Raw genomic sequence first — 13,368 nt, forward strand, 5'->3', positions numbered from 1 at the left:
GTAGGGATGGAGGGAGATCAAGAAAGCATGGAGCATATTCAGGGGAAAGTGTCGAGTCCGGCTGAGTTGGAACTGGTCGGTACAAGCATCCAGTAGGAAATAAAGCTGGAGAACATTTGGTGCCGAACAATAATGGCCTCAGATGCCAACTAGGAAATTCAAATGTATTAACCAGTGGGTGTCACTAGCTATTTGAACAGGGAGTGGATGGCTTTGCATCAGGAGCAAGCGCTTGTGTGTGTGGCTTGGGGGACACTGGAAGGAGAGGCAGGGAAACAGAAGGTTGCTGTAGCCAACCAAGGAAAAGCAGGAGAAGGAAGGTCCAGAGTGGGTGATAATCCTTGGGGATGAGGGAAGAACAGACAGAATCAGATGTGTCCGGGGAGAGGAGCAGCTAATGCTGACACTGAGCTTTCCAGAGCCGTGGCGCCATGGGGGCTGCCTGGAAGGAGTTGAGATGCTGCATTTTGGAGGTGCCGAGTCAGAAGTGTTAAAGCACGCTGTCCTCCCAGACTGATGGAGCTTTGGGCTCCACAGGAAGGTCAGGGCTAGCCTGGGAGTCCTTGATATGTAAGAAAAAGTCAAGAAGTGGGAGAGGGATTTTCCAGTAGAGATTGTGTGTGTGAGGGGGGAAAGGTTGAGGATGGAGCATTTTAAGCAAAGAAAGGACCTAGGGAGGCAGAGAAGTCTGGCAGGAGAGCAAGGAAGAACCCCAGAGGAACATTGCAGAAGCCCATAGATGGGGTTTCCTGATGAAGGGAGCCAGCATGTCAGGCCCAGAGCAGGAGGGATGGGTTCAGAATTGGACGGACAAGTAGTGGATTGTCCTTTTCTCGGCCTTGCCCTTTGTATGGTAGTGTGAGGTATAGGAAGAATTGCAGTGGGTTCATTTGTACAAGTCACTGTTAAATTCGACTCTAGTACGTCCCAGAGCACCCTTCTGATTGCTAAAATTCACCCTTCAGTGTGGTTTGGTAGCAGTCAGACCCGGTATTCCATTGTCTGCAAACAGACCACAGAATATCTCTTAATAGAACAAGTGCAGTCAAAGCTACATTTCTGTTGATGCACAGTTTCTAAAAGTAATTTGATTGCATTGACTCCTACCCTATGGCTGTGGTATGACGCTCCGTGTGTCTGTGTTCTCATGTGCGTGTGAGCTTAGTACAATGGAATGAGGAGACGGGGTCAGATAAATCCCATTTCACAACCTAGCTGGGCCGCTTTCCAGACCGTGACTGTAGAAAAGTTCCTCTAAGCCTAACTTTTTTCCATCCATAGCTCACATAGGTTTATTGTGAAGATGGAGTGATACACAATTTGTTCAGAAACTAAACCATAGTAGGCAATTAGTGAATGTTGATTCCCTTCCCTCCCAGCCCTGTGTGGGGTGCGCCCACACAAACAGCATGATCTGTACGACTCATTTGGATGCATGGATTTTATCATGGGAAGTGCGTACCTCCCGTTAAGGCGCTATCCTGTGTCAATTCAAGTGAGCAGCAGTTTATTAGGATGGAGAAAAATGCACCTGGGCAATTTATCAAAATGTAGATTCCCAGGCTCTGATTCCGGTTGAGTGGATTGGGGGCGGGACCAAGAAAGCTCCATTTTGAGAGGGTATCGCCCTGACTGCCAAAGGTGCACAAATGGCACTTTGTTAAAATGCAAAGCACGGGGCAGGGTAAACCTGCAACTTGACATGCTGATTTCAGGTCTGTTTCCATTAGATATGTCTGCGCTCAAAAGGTTTACGTTTGTATCATTCGTGTGAGTGGATTTTACTTGTAAGCATATATCATCTATGGAAGTCCAGATAGGCAATGACTGGTGGTATTATTATACCTCCTGTAGCTGTCTTTAGCATAACCACAGCAGGACAGGGTGACACGGCCCCCAAACCAGTTTATTTTGCTGCGGAGTGAGTGATGACACCCTATGCCTATGCCCAGAGTTTGCAAAACCAGTATAACTTCAGTCGTTAGCAACAATGTATTAGATGGTAGCGATACTGCAGGGTGATGCAGTTGAAACACGTTGATACATTTACCTATCTGACTCTCTGTCTTCCAGTGGATAAACATGCATTATTTTATTTCTCCTCTGCATCTTATAAGTCACAGAATTCGTAGACTAAAGTTCTAGATGCTCATCTCTCCCAACCTCATTAGATGAAAAATAATTTACCTTTTTTTTTTCCTGCCTAGTGCTAGCTCTCTGCTTGTTCACAACAAAGAATTGAGATATCGATATGTGTTTGGTGTGTAAGCTATGTGTGGAGAATATAAGACATTTGATTTCTGCATCTTGAATTATGCTTTATGTTACTTGTACATACTTTCCAAATCACAAAGAAAATATGTTTATTGAAACTGTACTGAGGGCTAGGGTTGTGGCTCAGTGGTAGAGCGCTTGCCTAGCACGTGTGAGACACTGGGTTCAATCCTCAGAACCACATAAAAATAAATAACTAAAATAAAGGTGTTGTGTCCATCTACAACTAAAAAAAAAAATTAAAAGAAAACTATATTGACTCATTTCTAAACATCAGCATCTCGCTGATGGTTCACTTCTTTTGAAGGAGGATGTCAATGACCTGGAGCCTTTCCGAGAAACAGGGTTTCCCAGTCTGTGCCCACAGTCCCTGAAGAAGAGGGTGAAATGGGCATTCCTGATGTGCTTGCCTCAGCCATCTTATTAGAACCTCAGGCCACCTGGTCACAAGGAAATAATGCTCAAAAGTGCAGACACCACTGCAGAGATGAGTTTCATGCCCTGGTTTGTGGGACTCCAAAGGCCAGCCTCTTCTGTCTAGACCCCAAGCTGCTCCTATCTACGTTGTGAGGGTATGAAATAACCATGTGCTCCTGATTTTAGGCCAGAGATTTAGAGACCCTCATTCCTGATGTTATCTTAACCTCAGAATTCTTGACAAGAAAGTGGAGCAGAGAGAGATTAGTCCAAGTTGAATTTGTTCAACAAATATTTGCTACATATCAATTAAACGCCAGATATCAAATCAAGGCCCCCATTTGTGGGGCTTCCTCCTTTCCTAACCTATCCTTATCTACTATTGATGTGCTATTGCGAACTTTTAGAGTAAACCAATGGTTTTCTACGCTGATAAGATCAATTATTTGGTGTCTTGGAAAACCGTCCCGGTTGCTGAGCTAACCAGGGGTCACTATGCCAGTTGAAAGTTTAAAACAGCTCCTGGGGCACTTGTCCACAGGTGCTCAGTAAATGCTTGTTGGTCACCCTCTGAGGTCTGATGAACTCTGTAGGGCACTGGGGAAGAGCCCAGAGCCCCTGCAGAGGTGGGTTTATGGAGCCATAAAAGCCTGGGATTTGTTCCTGGCAACCAACCCAACGTGCAACGTTGAGAAAGAGAGTAATGATTTTGCTGGTGGTTTTCTCACCCATAACCAGATAAGATTTGACTGAGTAGTGGCTCAGTTTTCTTCCTGCTCTAAGGCGCAATAATCCCATTTCCTCTCCAGCAGAAAAGCAGAGGTGCTGGAATAAGCATATGGAAAGGGGGCGGTGCTTTTGTCTGAGGTCTTCCAGGGTCCCAGTTTCATGACTCTCTCCAGCTGTCCTCATAGATACAGAAATATTAGCTAGGCTGAGCACGTAGCCTCTCTACCCTATAAATGTACACTTTGGAGGAAATGAAGATTTTTACAGAAAGTTTGGGACTGCCTGGAAGTCGATCTAAAGATGACAAAGGGGAGGGAGGGAAAATATGATTTTCATTTTTTTTTTTCAGTACCAGAAACTGAACCTAGGGCCTTGCACATGCTAGACAAGTGCTCAATGACTGAGTTACATCCCCAGCCATTAAAAAAAAAGTTGTTTTGAGAGGGTCTTGCTAAGTTGCTGAGACTGACCTTGAACTTGTGATCCTGCTCTCTGTCTCCCGAGTAATTGGGAGTAGAGTGTGCCAGCCCTCCTGGCACAGTTTTCAGATTTTATGACTCAGAAGAACCTCAGAAATAAACTAGTCCAACCTCTTCACATTCTAGATAGGGAAACGGGAGTCCAGTGAAGTCAGGAGACTTGCTTAAGGTCACACAATTAGTGAAAGTGTCCCATGCCCAGTCTGCCAGGCAGGCTCCCAGAGGGCAGGAGATGGCGGTCAGCAGCAAAGCCTAATGGGGCTGGCACTGTTTTGTGTAGAGAGATGACTGTAAGTACCTGCTGGGCTTCCAGCGAGACACAGTAGGGCAACAGGACACAGAACTTCTGGTCCAGCTAAAGCACTTAGATTCTTGCCAATTAAGGTAGTTTAAAAAAAAAAAAAAAAAAAAAAAAAAAAAATCTTGGGAGAGGCAGAAGGCTGTTTCCCATTTTTTAAGGTGTTCTTCCACAGGCTGGGGATGCAGCTCAGTAGTTGACCAGTTGACTGGCATGCGCACAGCCCTGAGTTTGATCCCCAGCACTGCCAAAAAATAAATAAGAATTCCTCTCTTATGTTATGAAAACTACTAAGCGGTGCTTGAATTACTTCATTTGGAGAGGAACTAAGCATTTCCACAAGGAGTGTGAAGAGGAAGACCCAGCATACACACCCCATTTTGCTGGCCAGGACCTATGTGTGTATCCCAGGGTGCGTTTCCATGAGCAATGTGGTGGCCGTTTTAAACTGAGGAAGGACATTCTGGGATTCTCTCAGCAGCCCCTGAAGCAGGCTTTGTGCAAGGTGAGAGCAGCTGTGTTCAGCTATCACTTCCTGCTTTGTGAGTTAGAAATTGTTTCTGAGCCCTGTTTTTTGTTTTTTTAAATTTAAAAATTTTTTTTTTTCTGTCCGTGTGTTAGAACAAGTTCTGATTGTAGGGTTGATTCCAGTTAGTTAATAAGCCCACCAATTCAGCAAAAACAAAGCTGAATTTATTATCTTGTCAGGCAAGGCAGACCTGCATTCAGACTTAGTCTCCCCAGACATACGCATTTTTTGTGAGTAAGATTTCTGGTTAGTTCTGATAGGATGGTGATTGGCTCCTTGATACATATGAAGATTTCCTTTTTTAAAAAACTTGCTCAGCATTCTGGTCTGTCTCTGCGTCAGTGCCTTGGTTCTGGTGTGAACACGGAGAGCAGGGTTGCTAAGGCCTTGGTGCTGTCTTTGATGCTTTTTTGGTGGAAGGGGTTTAAATGTCACAGTCACACCCACTGCCGAGCACCCTTGCTGAACCACACCTCCTGCCGTATGGTCAGCCCTTTCCTTAGATCAGTGTGAAATCCACCCTTGCTTCAAGGGGGAGCAGGGACAGGACGCTTTGAAAAAGCAGAGTCACCAAGATACTCTGTGAAAGTGAATGGGGTTTAGTGGGACGTCAGCGGCCTGGCAGACCCTGAGTGCTGCCGTGCTCACTAGGGTGTAAAACGCGAAAACCCTGACCTTTAAAATTCTTCCTGTCAAGGCCTAACAATTCTGGAGTGTCTTCAGCCGCTCCACACTCTAAGTTGACTTTGTTCACAAAGCACCGTAAATGACCCGGGACGTACAATTTTTCCTAAATGGAGATAGGCTGCTTAGTGAATTTCTTACCCTGTTTGTTGTGCATTTAACTTGGCAATATTTGTTTTTATTTTTGGCATTTTCAAGAAGCCAACTCAAAGGATTTTTTTTGTCACATTTGAATGATCTGTTTTTATGACTTTCTTTGCTGTGTATAATGAGTTGTTGATGATTTTTTTTTCTTCTCTATTTTAAGAAATAATTGTTGAGGTCCCTTTTTTTTTGTTGTTGTTGTTTTCCTTTTATGAAATTTAAATAGAAATCTCACCTCCGATCCTAGCAACCACTTTACTTTAAAAATGACCTGTTTTCCCCATGAGGTTCCCTTGCTCCCCATGAGGAAGATAAAAGTTCTGGCGATTAGTCATTGTGGCATTCAGCAAACAAAATACTTTGCAGGCATGATTCATGCTGGCGGTGGCAAAGAAAGGCCCTGTGCACCTCGATCGTGGTGGGTGTGCGAGGTGAGTGCCCATCTTCCCCGCAGGTCCCTGGACGCCCTATGCGTCCTGTGGAAGGTTCCTTACCGGGTGGCCATTTTCTGTGAGCTGGGTCCCCGTGGGGAACTCCTCCCCCTGCAGCCCGTGAACATTTGTTCTCTAAAATGAAAGCAGAAACAGACACCCGCTGTCCCACGGCACAGCCTCCTCTTTAGTTGTGTGTTTTTTTTTTTTTAAGATGAGTATATTTAAAGCATAATGTTTCTAAACAGCATATTGTGGGTTTTTATCTCACAGTGGGTTTGGGGGTTTGTTTTAGGAGTTTTACTTTTCTGAATTCAGTCCACTTCTGTATTGATATCACCCCTCCCCGCTCCCAGATGAGTCCACTCTAAACCAGGTGAGCAGGGGAGCGCCGTACATACCTGCCTGCTGCCCGAAGCCTGTGTTCTGTTTTAACTCGATTATTTCCTGGTGAACTTGGCAAAAGCTAACTGGAACTACGTTCTTTAATATTCTTCCTCTGCTCCGCAGCCATTTTCCCCAGTCTGTCTCTTCTGTCTTACCATTTGTAAGACCTTTTGTAAGGCTGGCTGGTTTGGTAACCTTTCCATAATACAAAAGCCCTGCTGCTTCTCCCTGGACCTCAGACCTATGCATAGGCTTTCTTGACACCCCCGCCGATCGATCTGTGGCCGCTCCTGAACCCTAAAAGGTGGTGGCTTTCACCTGAGGGCTGAGCTGCCATGCCTGGCCTCCCTCCAGAAATGGCAGCGTTACCAGTGGCGGCTTCAGCCTGCAAACATGGAGGAGGAATTGTATGGAATGGGACAGCTTTCCCTGTGCGTGCAGGGAAGGTATGGACAGAGGTCCGAGTAAACATCCAGGGGCCCCAGCCCATACGAACGGTCTGTTGGCATTTTGTGTCTGAAACCAGGAAGGAAGCAACTGCTAACATGAGGCTGTTGACGGGAGACAGGAGGGAGGGCAGAGCATAGCAAAGGCACCAGCAGCCTTGCTGCAGAGAGTCCCCGTGCACCACAGACGTTCAGAACGACCTGGAGACCTCCAGATCAACTCTGTGTCCACCTGAGGTCTCTAGAGCAGAAATTTTGCTTCCTGGGGTTGACCACCGTTGGGTCACGGGGCAGTTCTGAGAATTGCTTGCAGGTGCTTGTGTCTCGGTGGATGTACATTATGTTGTTGACCCCGTTGTTTTGAAGCCCTGACAGTCAGGTGGTCAGGCTCCATTCCTCTGATCTTTGTTGTGGGTCCTTATATTTGTATGACACTATGATGAAGAATGATGTCATTTCAGAACACTCTGACCCAGTAAGGAGCTACTGAATAAAGCAGTACTTCACTCCCCGATGATCGCTTCGCCGTTATACAACACCTGCTCATGATGAATACGGGGCTCATTTTTAAAGGGGGTGGTGGTATATCATGAAATGCCAGTTAGGAGCTGACTGTCACCTTCTTGAAGCATGACTGGAGCAAAGGGAAGAATGTGCTTTCTGCACTTTGCCTCCTAGGAGTCATCTTGAGAAATTTTCCCCATGAGAATGGACGAACTGGAGAGATCCTGAGGGAAAAGTGTGTCACCCGGATATATTCCATGAGAAGGCTTCTCACTACCTGTCTCTCATTGAGATGGAGCACTTGAGTAGTTTTGAGAGCTTGAATTATTGACTTTTATAAGGACAATTAATCACTGAACAGAGATTGAAATTTTATAGGCAGAACAAACTCTTAAAGTGATTTATACTTACCTTTTATGGATTAGGGTCTATAACCCATATACATACAGGTGCAAGAAAGTAGGATGAATGTTAAATGTGCCAGGTATAAGGAGATAGAGGATGTTAGATTGTGGAAAACTGGGGGGCATTAGAATTTTTTAAAATACCACAGGAGCCTAACAAGGCCACATTCAGCTAGACCCCTTCACCATCCGACTCATCCCACCAGTCAGGAGCCCCACAGTGGTGACCAGCCAGTCTTCTCCTGCAGAGCACTGGCTGCCCAGTGCTGGGCACACCAGTCCTAGGATGAAACAGGAAGAACCTATCAAAAGAATCTCCTTATCTGGGCATGTCACTCCCAAGAAGGCAGAAGGGAATTGAGCCTGCAGAGGTCAACCTGGACAGCATCAGGAGATGGGTGACAGCAGGCATGTCCCTATGGATCGGGACTATGGTGTTGACCTACTCTGTCTAAGGATGTTTTCTGAAATATCAAGCAGTTAGCAGCTTCCTAAGTGTGAGAAGTACGGTCTCCATTGACACTCACCTGACCTTGTGCACACCCTGGAATCCACAGTGCTTTCCCTTTATCCTAAACATCTTTGAACCACTTTCATTTCACTCTTGGTGCTGAATGGTGAGGTCTGTGTGGCCCTACTGTGTAGAAAGTGCTCAGTAAATGTTAGCTTTCGCCATCAGAGTCGTCAGCGTCTCCATTGCCACTGTTACCATTTCACCAGAGGCAAGGAAACTTGGTTCTCTTGAACTCTGTTGAAGCCACTTGGTTAGGTGGATATCAGCACCTCTACCTGACATAGGTGAAGATGGACCACACCCACAGAGCCTATTTACTTCACCCACGCTTATTACAGGAGTTAGGCTTCTTGGAACTCCAGCAGTAAACAAAAACAAGTTTCTGCATTACAAGTGAGGTTGTGGGGTTCATGCCATGTGGGGTGGCCAAAAGGGGGACCAGATGTAGAGTCATTCTAGGAGTCTGTTTCAGGATTAGTTGGCAAACAAAAGCCATCAGACAGCCTACAGTGAGTTCTGATGTTGGCTACTCGGAGTGTGGTCCTTGGCCTAGAGGAAGGGCTTGACTTGGGAGCCATTCTAAATGCTGAGCCCGTCTTAGAAGATGCTCCGAGATCCCTCACACTCGCAGCGTGTGGGGAATGCCGTGTGGGCACCAAGGGAAGCACAGACCGACCTCTGCAGAGGTCGGGCTGTGTGTGAGTGCCAGCTTGTAGCTAGGAGGTGTTTGGGGATAGGTTTAAGGGGTGTTTGGAGGTTGCGCCTTTGAGTTCTGCATAGAAATGTAAGATAGGGTGATTCTGACCACAAATAAGAATCTGATTCTGAAGACTGTTGTGACTTTTGTGGAAGGGAAATTCCAATCTTAGGAGGACAGAAAACGTTTCTGTGCAGGGCACTGTCACAAATAGTTATCACGTAGGACTGCAGTGGTGGAACATGCATTGGTGTGAAACTGTGGGTGATTCACTCTCAGTGCAGATGTATGGGACCCTGGCAGGTGACGAGGTATAGGTGAACTACTATTGTTAGTCACCAACAGTAGCCCCTGCTCCTAAGGAAACATTTTTTTTTTTTCTTTTTGGGTACTAGATATTGAAGTCAGGGCTATTTTATCACTGAGCTAATGCCACCCCCAGCCCTTTTGGGCAGGGGACTGAGACAGTCCCTCTACATTGCCCAGGCTGGCCTTGAGCTTGCAATCTTGCCTCAGCCTCCTGGATCACTGGGATTTTAGATGTGCACCACCACACCTGGCCTAATAAACATTTTGAAGGACAGAAGTAATCCATTCTGCCAAGCTGACTTCTTGTCCAGACTGAACACTCCCGGTGGGCAGGGGAAAAGAGCGATGGAATCTTAGAGGAGAAATTCTAGCTTCATTTCAAATTAATCCAGTTTAGAAAATGAGCTAAAAGTCCTTTCAGCTCTTCAAAGTTCTTGCTCACATCTTGTGGATAATGTAGTCTGTCTAGTTTTTTCATTAACTTATGATTTTTTAAAAATTTTCATTCACTGTACACAAATGGGGTACAACCGTTATTTCTCTGGTAGTACATGAAGTAGAGTCACACCATTTGCGTAATCATACATGTCATAGGGGTAATGATGTTTGTCTCATTCTGTTATTTTTCCTCCCCACCCCTCTGTTAATTTATGATTTTTCTTCTATTCCACGTTTCATATTCTTTTAGGTTGTCATTTCCCTGGACACTTAGTGGCCTAGGGCCCTTAGGCAGAGCAGACTTGGGAGGAATGTACCTGAGCAATCCCTGAAGTGGTTCTATTTTCCGCCTCCTTTTCCTGCCTGTCAGGGAATTTATCTTGGAGCTCTGGATCCACACCCTTTTCCACTCATCCACGTGAGTTATTGCCATGGTATCTGTAGTGGATGGGTGGTGGACACCAAAAGATATCTCCTGGAACCTAGAACTCCTGAGTATGACCTTATTTAGGGGAAAAAAAGAAAGGCATTTGCAGATGTAATTAAGGATCTTGAGATGAGATCATCCCGGATTAGCAGGCAAACCCTAAATCCAATGACAAGTGTCCTTAGGAGAGACACAGAGGAGAGGCCCATAAAGAGGAGGTGACCATGTGAAGACAAGGCAGAGGTTGGAGTTAGGCTGCTGTAAGCTGAGGAAAGACGAGCTATCAGAAGCTAGAAGAAGCAAAACAGGATCCCCCCCTCCTGTACCCGCCCCCATCCCGCAGCCTTCAGAGAAAGCATGGCCCTGCTGACACCTGAATTTGGACTTCTGGCCTCTGATATTGTGACCTAATAAATTACTGTTGTTTTTAAGTCACTAAGTTTGTGGTCATTTGTTATAGCACCCATAGGAAATGAGGACAATGTCCAAACCTAGCCTCGATCCACAAGCACTGGGAAGCTTATTAAAAACTCAGATTCTGGGGCCTTAACCTTGGCTGTGCTGATGCAGACAGTCTAGAGAAGCTTCAAGAAATGAAAGTTGTAATAAGTCCATGATTCTGGCATGTCCACCCCTGTCCTCAAAGCTCCATCTTGGGCCCCGTTTCTTTTCACGTAGTTCACTTTCCCTGGGCAAAACCCACACTCAGGTGTGCAGCCGCCTCCTCCGGTCAGCGCACTGCACAGCTTCCCTTTCAGCTCCAAGTCTGCTTTGGGGAGCACAGACTTCATTACCCTCCTCCCAAACCAGCTCTTTGATCTGGGTTCCCTCCCCGTTAATGGCGCCACAGAACTGGCAAGTCAGCCACCGGGCGCTCACTCCCCTTCAGTTTCCAGTTGGTTGACTGCCATCCACGTGGTCTTCAGATCTTCCTCCTCTTCTCTCCCTGTCTTCTTTCCAGAACCCCCACAGATATCCTTCTCACCAAACTGCTGCAACTTTGTCACGGTCATTCATTTTTCAAATCTTTTAAGCGTCTTACCGTTGTCCATGTTAAACATCAGAGTCACCTGGGAAGTTTTTCAAACATCTCAATATTCAGGTCCCACCTAAGAGCGCGTGAATCAGCATCTGGAGCTGGGGCCTCCAGCATCCATGCTTTCTCAAGACCCTTAGGTGATTCCAGCATGCAGTTAGGGCTGAGGACTGTGGGGCCCCGGGGTCGTCCAGCTCGTCCTGAGGTTTGGGACTCTTCCTGACCAGGCCCTGCCGTCTCCCTCCTCACCTCCAGGCAGCCCCTGCACCCACCCTATGCAGCAGCCACTCCACCTCTTTGGCCTTCCCAGGTGTTCCTTTCGATTTCAGGCATCCTTGCCTCAGCGAAGACCTCTGCCTAGAACAGAATGCTTTTTTCCCTCCCGGATTCCAAGGACGTGCTCCCTGTCCCTCAAGACGCACCCTGTTCCCTTTCCCCAACTTTCCTTACCCAAATTTGGTTTTAGGAGGCTGGGATTGTGGCTCCGTGGTAGAGCACTTTGCCTAGCTTGTGTGAGGTTCTGGGTTCGATCCTCAGCACCACATAAAAATAAATAAAGCAAAGGTATTGTGTCCTTCTATAACTAAAAATATTTTTAAAAAATTTCTGGTTTTAGACTGCCCCATCCACAGCCCTGGACGCCCCTCAGTGTAGCACCGCAATCTTCATTCAGGAGCTGTCTGTGGCTGCCTCCTCCATTGGACTGGGGGCTCCAGAAGGTAGTTGAGAAGTGGGGGAAGTACTTGGTTTCTCTGAACTGATTCTGCCAACAACACAATTTGATTTTAATGAACGTATTGAAAATGTATTAGCGATAGTAATATGTGACTGTATCAATTGAAGAGTTGCTGGCTGAGGTCTGTCCATTCATTGCTCTGTTTACCACAGTAAACCTCTTGGCTATTACTCCCATTTTACAAGATAAATGAAACAAAATGCGCTGTGATCATGAAACGCAAGGTGACAAGAAACATGAAACAATGCATAAGCCATCATTTGTTCAGCAGTGTGGTAATAGAACGTGACCAGGAAAATCTGCTTTATTAGTTGATATTACTAGTAACGTCTAGTTCTTTCAGTAGCAAATACACATTGCACTCAGAATTTGGCATAAACAAGCACCGATCAACAGATGAAATGGTAGTTTATATTTATTAACATTTAGATGACACAAACACAGTCCTTTTTTCTTTTTTTTTTTTTTTTTTTTTTTTTAAGAATGTTAATGATTGATTTCAAGCTGATCACAAGATCAGGGTAACAAACCCAGCTTTGCCAATTGCTGGCTATGTGGTGCTGGGACTTTGGCTTAATTTTTCTGAGACTCAGTGTCTCCTCTTTGGAATGGAAATATCTCACAGCCATCCAGGGTGTTGTGAGAAGGAGAGCAAGGTGGTGTGTGTGAAGGTGATTTGTCAGTGGTACAGGACTAGACAGGAATAGGGCTGAGTGCTCTTGTCTTTGCTCTGTGTCTGGGTCCAAAAGGTTGGCCTCTGGGAGGAGCCAGGATGGGAAGGTGGCGTTCTGCTGGGTAAGCGGATATGGAGATATGGCGCAGAGACAATGGCAGGCAGTCTGAATTCCACAGCAGGGCGGGGCACAGGGATGCTGGGTTGTGAGCCTGAGCAAAACAAATGGGTTGAGCTACTCTGGAGAAAGGGGGGAATGGAACAGAATGGTTAGAAAAGTTAGTCAAACTGTGTTTATTGAAACAACGGAGCAGAGCCAGTGTAACTGTTTAGGGTATGTGTTGAGTCACCTGCAACCAGAGATCAACCCAGAGGCCATGGATCAGCCCCAGGAAGCGTGGATTCTTGTTCTTTTGCTCTTAGGTTGTTCCCAACAACTGTTCCTAGCAGCTCTGAAGCTTTCTGGTCTGACCTCAGAGTCACTTACCTGTGGTCTCAGCGTCTCCATTCCAAAGGTATTGGTGCATTACCACGACCAGAGCTGCGTGCACTCCTGGTCACATTCTGACACTGTGCCTCGTGTTCACTCTCCTCCTTTCAAGAGCCCGCTGAGACTTTATATCTTTTATTCTAGCAGATTGAAGAGTATTTCCTAAGTAGGCATCAGCATAGCATTAGTGACCTTGAAGTGTGATTCAGGTGGGTGAGAAGGACTGTCACATTCAGCTACAATCGCCCTGCCTTTCAGCCACAGGTGCCACCATCCTAATCTGGAGCAGGGATCAGTGTTAGCACATTTAAGTGATCAGTAG

At 46.1% G+C, this 13,368-nt stretch overlaps 1 protein-coding gene across 23 annotated transcripts in view; it reads left to right on the forward strand.

The window, feature by feature from the left end:
* Window positions 1–13,368, forward strand: part of ZBTB38 (zinc finger and BTB domain containing 38) — an 86,062-nt gene that overhangs the window by 23,358 nt on the left and 49,336 nt on the right. The window contains exon 5 of one of the 23 annotated variants that reach the window (XR_013757226.1): window positions 7,497–11,660. The exons of 21 other annotated variants lie outside the window; for them this stretch is intronic. The gene's annotated coding sequence lies outside the window, so the exon portion shown is untranslated. Of the gene's footprint in view, window positions 1–7,496; window positions 11,661–13,368 lie in introns of those variants that run through there. One more of the 23 variants, XR_013757233.1, reaches the window with a different exon arrangement.

Source organism: Sciurus vulgaris (genome assembly GCF_902686455.1).
Source record: "Sciurus vulgaris genome assembly, chromosome: 10".
Lineage (NCBI taxonomy): Eukaryota > Metazoa > Chordata > Mammalia > Rodentia > Sciuridae > Sciurus > Sciurus vulgaris.